This window comes from Megascapheus bottae, chromosome 8 (assembly GCF_031878675.1).
Source record: "Megascapheus bottae isolate mThoBot1 chromosome 8, mThoBot2.hap1, whole genome shotgun sequence".
In the NCBI taxonomy this organism is placed as follows: Eukaryota; Metazoa; Chordata; class Mammalia; order Rodentia; family Geomyidae; genus Megascapheus; species Megascapheus bottae.
The window spans coordinates 19,142,950-19,151,705 of NC_143516.1; positions in this window are offsets into that span (position 1 = coordinate 19,142,950).

Here is an 8,756-nt window from a genome sequence, read left to right on the forward strand (position 1 = left end):
AAGACATCACAATGCTGAAATCCCTTGCTGGTGTGTAGATCCCCTGTACTGGCTTTTATTCTGATTCATTAGTTAGCTTTTAGGTCTTTCTTCTAAATGTCAGAACACAATTGATTTTTTTTAATCTCTGTCCAGGCACCAGTGACTCTACCTGTAATCCTGGCTATTTTCATCATTCTCCTTATCTTAGTTGTTTTGTTGTTATTGTTTTTTTTTCACACTTGAAAAATGTCATTGGCCCTGGGGAACGTTTAGCAAGCAATCTTTGCCTCCTCAAACCCTCACTGTTCGCTGTTACAATTAATGGGACGCCCTGGGATGCCCTGGTCCGAGGGCGCTGGGAGGCGATGCGTGTGCTCCTGGCTGACCAGGGCCAGAGCTGGAAGGAGGAGGCAGTGATCGGGGAGACCTGGCAAAAAGGGCCCCTCAAAGCCTCCTGTCTCTACCGACAGCTCCCCAAGTTCCAGGACAGGGACCTCAGTAATGCCATCCTCCAGCAACTGGACCACACGTTGGGGTTGTCCGCGAAGAACCAGGAGGAGGCAGGTGTGCTGGACATGGTGAATGGTGGCCTGGAGGACCTGCGGCAAATACGGGACCCTCCTCTACCCCAAGAGTGACTATTGGAAGGCTCTGCCCACCCACAGAAGCAGGGAGGCCAGGCCTGCGCCGTGGGTGGCCAGAGCTCCTTTACCGACTACAACAACTTGTTTCACCAAGGCCTGGATCCTGGCTGCCTGGTTTTGTTGTTGGTGTTTAACATCCTGTCTTCCTGTGTACCTTAGACTGTCCTCTAATTTTCCTGCTTCAGTTTCACAAGTGCAAGCAGCACAGGGACGTGCCACCAGCTGAGCCCTAGTAAGTTTTAAGCAATCTGTATTTCTCAGAAAAATATTATTTTTAAAGGTAGAAAGAGAACATTTTCAAGTCTTGTGGCTTGGGAGGCTAGATTTCTAGATTTTTTCATCATTCCAACTAACAATTAACAGTTGATAAAGTCCCGGAGATCAGTCAACTAAACACTTGCTGGTGGTCTGGCAATTACTTTGACTCTTCTGTGTCAGAGGACTCTCCTCACATCACCAGCCAGCAGCTAGGACTGTTTACCAATGTGACTTCTTACATTAAGCTAGCGTCTGAGGTGCACTGGGTGCATTTCTCCACGAGAAATGTAAGGGCATTTTAGAGAGTATAATAGGTGTGTAACAGAGAGCAAACATGTTGTGTCAACATGTCTAAGTGACAGCTGCTTCTGAAAAAGTCATTGCTCTATAGATTTATTTCACTCTGCTCTCATACAACATCAGCACACACCAAGAAGCTTCATTTAATTAGGTTGCTGGCCAGACATGGGGGTAAATCTCTTTCATATGTGCCTCTGTTCACTGTCTTAAAATAAACTGGGAAGCCAAGTTCACGGGCCTGACAAGGTGGGAAGGTTGCTGACTATAGGGCCACCTTTTGAAACTATTTTGTCCTTGAAACACGTTTTCACTGTTTATTAGAAATCTGCTGCTTCTTGAACAAATTCTCCATTTATTGCAAAAGCCCGAAACTTCTCAGCTTAAGGAATCTTTGCTGGCCAACCTCAATCTTGCCTGGACCAAACTTCCATGGGAAACTAGAAATCTAGGTTCCTCAGCTCACAAGGTTTGAAAAGTGTTCTTCTCTTTCCACCTTAGAAATGAAATTTTCCTTGATCATTTAGGAAATGCATAGTAAGCCCAGTGCTGGAATCTTATGTCTGTAATCCTAGCTACTCAGGAGGCTGAGGTCAGAGCCCTGGCAGGGAAGTTTATGAAACTCCTATCTCCAATTAACCAGAAACAAGGTGGAAGTAGAGCTGTTGCTCAAATGGTAGAGTGTCAACCTTGAGTAAAAAACACTAAGGGGCAGGTCCTGAGTTCAAGCCCCAGCCACACACCAAGGAAGAGAGGAGGGAAGGAAGGAAGGAAGGAAAGAAGGAAGGAAAGAAGGAAAGAAGGAAGGAAGGAAGCAAGGAAGGAAGGAAGGAAGGAAGGAAGGAAGGAAGGAAGGAAAGAAGGAAGGGTAACAAAAGGAAGAAAGGAAAAAAGTTGGGAAGTTTAAAATATTGGGAACAAAATGTGAGTTTTGACATTTTTATTCATATTTTGCTTTATGAATTTATTGTAGTTAGAGGTATTCTTTCTATCTTTTATGTTCACCTACAATGTTCCTAATCTTCCTTCTTTTTTCCAACCTGAAGGGATTTTTCAAAAATATCTGCACATCAACAGACTCTCTACTGCTCTAACAAAACATGACAGTTACCAAGGCCAAATGAAACAATGTTGTTCATTCCTGACTTGTAGATTGATGAAAATTTGAAGACTTTTGAGCCAAACCAATGAGCGATTGTCTCTATTTTATGTTCATCTTTCCTTATTGCATGACCTTTTATTTGGGAACATTGATTGCTTTCTGCCATTTGCTTAATGATTTTGATGTCATCCCTTTGGACATCAGATTAGAGTAATAAAAAGTAACATTGTTCTCTTTCTAGAGCTATAAACAAAATTGCAAGGAAATCCAGGCCAACAGGAAGTATTTGAAAATGCAAATGCATCTCAGAACAGAAAATACATTTCAGAAAAGCTGCTGTGCTATTTCCAAGTCGTACCCACATTAAATTTGGACTCTACAGGAAAGAGTAGGGGTAGACTTAGACAAGAGCAAACAACTGGTTTATTGCGGTTAGCATGGGTAGTCCTACGGTCTGCTTTCCAAAGACAGGAATTAATTAGCATAGACTATGTGCTATGCAGATGGGCTACACTGAGAAAGTAATTAAGCCTTGATATGGACAAAATATATGAAATGAACTACTTATACAAAGTCTTTGCAAATGACATTATTTATTTCATTCCTCATTGGATAGTTTCTTCTGGATTCAATTGTTTATTGAGTACTATTTATTGAGCACAGCACTATAGAAGGGTACATGTTGTAATATCCTGGTTCTTCTAAATTCTAGACTCCCACCATTCCAGCTGACTCTATGGCTCCTACATCTCTGAATCTATTTCTGTATATTCAATTAACTATAGATGAAAATATTTAAAAAGAATACTGTGTCAATACTGAATATATACAGACTTTTTATTTCTTGTCATGACTTCTTGAACAATAGACTATAGTAACTATTTACATAGAATTTCCATTATAAAGTTTGGCATGATAGGTATTCTAGGGATAATTTAAAGTATATGGAAAAATATGCATAAGTATTATTTAAATATTATGTCATTTTTATGGAGTACTTGGGTGTCAACCGATTTTGGTATTTGGAGAATTCTACATTCAATTTTCTACACATACTGGAGGACAAGAATAACTTAAAAGAAAAAGAACAAGAATGCAAAATATGTTCCCTTATCTGTTCCTAATTATTGTTACTCGTGTCATGAAAATCATTCATTTAAAAAGGTGGAAGCTGGGCTGGTGGCGTATACCTAGAAATCCTAGCTACTCAGGGGGCTGAGATCTGAGGACTGTGGTTTGAAATCAGCCTGGGTAGGGAAGTCCATGAGACTCTTTTCTCCAGTTAAGCACCTGAAAACCAGAAGTGGAGCTGTGGCTCAAAGTGGTAGAATGCTATCCTTGACCAGAAAAGGCTCAGGCCTTGAGTTCAAGCCCCACTACCAACAACAAAAAAGAGAAGTGAAAATTCCGTATGTTATATTCTAAGCTCTATTGAGCTTCCTGGCAGAGTAGAGAACAAAAGAACAATGATAAAGTTGCCTACCAGTAAACTCAGGCTTCTATCCTCCTGAGGGCAATAAAGCTGGACCCCCCCTCCTGCCTCTGCTGACCCCCTCCACCTGTTCTTTATCTTAGGAATTGGACTTCACAGACTGGTTCAGTGAGAAAGGTGACACTTGAACTTCTGGATGAGTTGGGCAGTGTAAGATACTGCAGATGATCAGAGAGAAGAATGAAGGGGAGTTGAGCAGGTCAAGGTATTGATTATAAGCTGTGTGGCTCTTCCCTTGATGGACATCCTCATTACAAGTCTACTGCTGGGTACCCCTCTCTCCTTGTCCTCAAACCTCACCTTCAGAGTTGGGCAATCCTTCCTGTGACAACAGGAATGGGGGCCCTGGTGTTACTATTTATCTCAAAGTAGTTCAGTATCCCTTGTTTTCTTGAATACTTCCACTATGCTACTTCTTTCTTGCCAGACTCTCCTTTACATTTAATATAGATGTTAGCACAAAGATACACACTAATGAATACAATTCTTGAAAACTAGGACATAATCACCAGAAGCAGACAAGATATAATACCAGAAAATGCTTTGGTAAAAAAAAATATCTGATGCCAGTTTGTGTGGGGTGTGTGTGTGTGTGTGTGTGTGTGTGTGTGTGTGTGTGTGTGTGTATGTTGTTTTGGAGCTTGAACTCAGACCTTTACACTCTTCCTTGGCTTTTTGTTGTTGTTTTTGCTTAAGGCTGGACTTCTAGAGTCTTAAAAATGTTAGCATCTTTATTTAGTTGCCCAAGTCAGCATAATAGTCACCTCCGTCTTCTTACTGCCCTCCTCCTCCAGCATCCAGTCTCCAAGGTCTGCTGATTCCACCACTTCACAGTGATTTCCTTTCCTCTTATGACAACCCTTCATAATATCCTTCAATATTTTTGCAATGATTCATCCTCTGACTACAGCCTTATTCCTTCCTGACTTTCCACACTACTACCAATCCATTTTTCTACTTAAAATCCAACCTGGTTTTGCAGTATTCCGAAGATAGATTCAAGATCATTGGTTTGTTACAAGTGCTCTTCAGAGACCTCCCATCTCTACTTTCCCACAAAGGCTTTCTTTATCAAATCCAAGTGTGCACAGATTCTAAAATAGGTTAAAGCTTACTCCTTCTGTGACCATGTGGCATTTGTGAAAGGACTCTAACTGCCGATTGACCCACATGACTCTCCTTCCTATCTTCAGGAGACCATGGTTTCCCAGTTTCACTTTTCTGGGAATGCTCATACATGTCCTTGGGTTCATCATGCATGCACTCCCATGTGTGCAGCTGTGCAAGAATGTGATAGAGAAAGATAAAAGAGGAGAAGAGGGTTGAAGAAAGGAAGGAGAAGTAAGAGCATAAGAAGGAGGAGGAAAAAGAAGGCAGTCACTCTGTTAGCAATATTGACAAGGCTGACGTAAGGAGGCGGTGAATGGGTATAAGGTGGGTGTAGCTTGGAGCCAAAGTTGGAAGACAGTTTATTAGTACCTACCTCACTTTGTTGAATTACAAAATGAAGGCAGAGGGAGGAAAGTCATGATCTCTGGAAATAACTCTGGTGGGACTGAGAGACTTGCCTGTGCAGACCGTGGGGAAGCACTACTGAGCAGGGTGTGTGTCCTGGCTGAGGACTTCATCCACGAAGCCATCCTAAGGAAGCAATGCTAGATTCTCCTTGAAACCAAACTCCTTTTTAGCGTGTTGGTGAATCCATACCTGACAGGTCTCTTGGGAAATTTGCTGTAGCATTTCCAGAATGCAAGCAAGCTAGAATATGGTGGTGTAAACTTGTAATCCTATGCTGTGAGGGAGGAGGTATAAGTTAGGATCACAGTCCAAGCTGGAGCAAAAAAAAAAAAAAAATGAGATCCTCTTAAAAAAAAAAAAAAAAAAAAAAGAGTGAGTGCCTGCCTAGCAAATGTGAGGCAAGGAGTTCAAACCCTTGTCACAACAACAACAGCAACAACAGAATACCTGCAGTCTCTGCATTCTGGCTTCCTGAGTTTCTAGGGCCCTTTCGGAATATAATATTCCATTTCTTTCTGGCTCAGTTGTGCTGACTGGTTGTATGCCAGACAAAATGTCACAATCTAGGGCACTGACCAAAACTACTTCTTGCCTGACTTTGAACTGATTCTCCAAATGACTGTCACATTCATGCAAAATGTATACTCATAAAAGAACAGTGGGGTGGAGGGAGATAGGGAGGGAGGGAGAGAGGGAGGAAGGGAGAGAGAGAGAGAGAGAGAGAGAGAGAGAGAGAGAGAGAGAGAGAGAGAGAGAGAGAGAGAGAGAGAGACAGAGAGACAGAGAGACAGAGAGAGACAGAGACAGACAGAGAGACAGAGACAGACAGAGACAGACAGAGACAGACAGAGAGACAGAGAGAGAGACAGAGAGAGAGAGAGAGCGTTCAGCCTAAAATAATCATTAACCAACCCCGACTACCCATTTAAAAATATAAGCAGCCGGCCTTGTGTTACATCTCTTTCCAAAGCAGGCTATCGGGCAGCACATGGCACTTAGAACCAAGTCCTTTTGGGATAGCTGTGCAAGGTCACAGAGCGCCATGAGCAAGAGGAGCCCCAAGAACCCCAACCTTCGATTTTCAACATCCCTGGGGTTAGGAGCTGAAAAAAAAATAGCTTTCAGTGTTATTGGCGTGTTATGTTCAGGGGCTAGACCCTCTCTCAAATTATGTCTAATAGTTTTCCACTAAAATATTCATCTACCTCCTCTGGTGGCATTGATTTCTCAGCTGTGCCTAAGATGTAAACAATTGGTAAAACAGAAAAAAATATATACTTCCTGGTAAAATATGGCTCACAGTTGGATTCTTGGTTAGTCAAGACTTGACACTGGTTAGGGTAATTTAGGGGCTAGAACTAGAAATTTTATTGTTCAAAAGCTCTAAACTGACGTTTGCTTTCTAAATGAGGGTGGTTCCTATAATGTTTTCCCAGGGATACACATTGATTCAAAATAAAATTTTAAAATGTTTTTTTTTTAAAAAAAAAGTACCCACAAGGAATGATATAAAGATGTCCAAGGAAACCTCTCTTAAAGGAGAGGTTGAATGGAGAGGATTTCATCCCCACCTTGATGATGTGGGCCGAGTCAGAATTATTCCCTAAAACACTGAAGTCCCAACAGCCTCTTCTCCCAGCATGCACTTGGGCCTCACCTGGGGCCTCATTGATAACATCCTCTCTTTGACTGAGCATCCAGTTTGGAGCTGCCAGTAGGGGGTTAATCAGAATCTCTGTACACAATACTACAGGCATTCGCATGGTTGCTGCATAGGCACATTTGGCCCAGGTTTCCAATGAGGCAGTAGCTGTTACTGCAGAGAGCTCACTGCCTGCCACTGCTGGACCATTAGTATGGAAATGAGGCATGTGTGTGACAGGTGGCCTTACAACCAACACAATTAACTTTCTCCATTAGCTGATGCTCTGCCTAAACAGATGCAATATCAATAAGCACCTCCCCCTCCCTTACAGAAGAGAACAACACATTGTAAACCCTTTATTTCTAAGGAAGAGGAGTATAATTTCTTCTGGGTGTGCAGGGTGGATGGCACTGGCGTTTGCTTTCATCTTCTTGCCATGGCAGTGTAATTTTGTTAGATTTGTCTCATATTAATATTTCAGTGTCTCTAGGGGTTCATTTGAACCTCTGAAGTTTAAAAAAAAAAAGCAAGGCATTATAGGAAAAGAAAGAGAAAAGTTGGAAACACTCAAACCAGAATTCTGTTTTAGAAAGGAAATGCACAAATGATTTGACTTTGCTGTAAATAAACTAAAGAAGTTGAGTTTTGTTTTAAAGTCTCACCAACAACATCAAGTACGATTAGCAGTCTTAGAAACAGGAGTTTGGAAGAACTCTGTGGCTCAACTGGGAATGGTGAGAGGAAAATGGAAGGCTGTTGTCCAAGTAACCAAGTTATCTTCATTTTTTTTCTTCTCTGTGCTTCTCAAAGGAAAACAAGGAAAAGTCTAAAATTTTGAGGGTTTTTTTATTCTAGAGTCAGGACAATGACTTGAAAGGGAATCTACACTTTATAGTTAGGTTCCTATGTTTATCTTGGTAGCTTTTAACCTTTAAGTGGTGATTTGATGAATCCAATGCATCTTGATCAATGTCACCCTTCCGTCCTTCTCCCCCATCTCTACCAACTCCAATTATCCTGCACGTTATTTGGTTCCACTTTTCACCTATGTATATTGAATAGTATGACTATACCTACCCAGTCTTCCTCTCTCCATTCCTCTATCCTCCTTCCCTTAGGTCCTGATTTCTCAGACAAAATTTTGTTTTAGCTTCCCGGTATTCATGTGGTTAATCCTTAAGTTAGTTACTCAAAGAACTTACACCATGCTGATCCACCTTGCTCTAAATTCCACTCTAGCCAGCTTGTTTGTGTATAGTGAATAGCTAACGCTGAACTTGTCTGATAGTTCAAGGTGTCGTCAATATGGAATGTAATCCTTCACCACCCACCTCCTCCACCCTGCCTTTTCTAACTTTGGTTGCTCTTGACTGATAGAGGCCACCAGCCATTTTCCTTTGCTCTACACTGAGGGGTTTCCAGGACCTAGAACTTCCAGGGCTAAAACCAGGAAAGTTTCAGGTAATGAGATTCACGCCGTGTGGTGTGAGGCTAGTAATGTAAATAACTTTTGAGGTACTGGTGCTCTGTCACAGAGAACACTGAAGCATCTGGTCAGTGGTCATCTGTTAAGAGCACAGTCTTGTAGGTACTGATAAGACACCAGCCTTGCTGCATTTGAACAAGTTTTCCACTCTAATGTTCTCATGGGAATGGAGGAAATATTCTGATTTCCAGGTAAATGGTAGGGCTTGGAGTGATTGCCATTCAGTTACAGTTATCTTACCATTGCTCTCCTAGACTTCTACCTTCCTCTACATAGGATAGAAATTTCTTTTGAGGCCCCCCTGGTTTACCAGGTGGATTTGTGTAGCAATG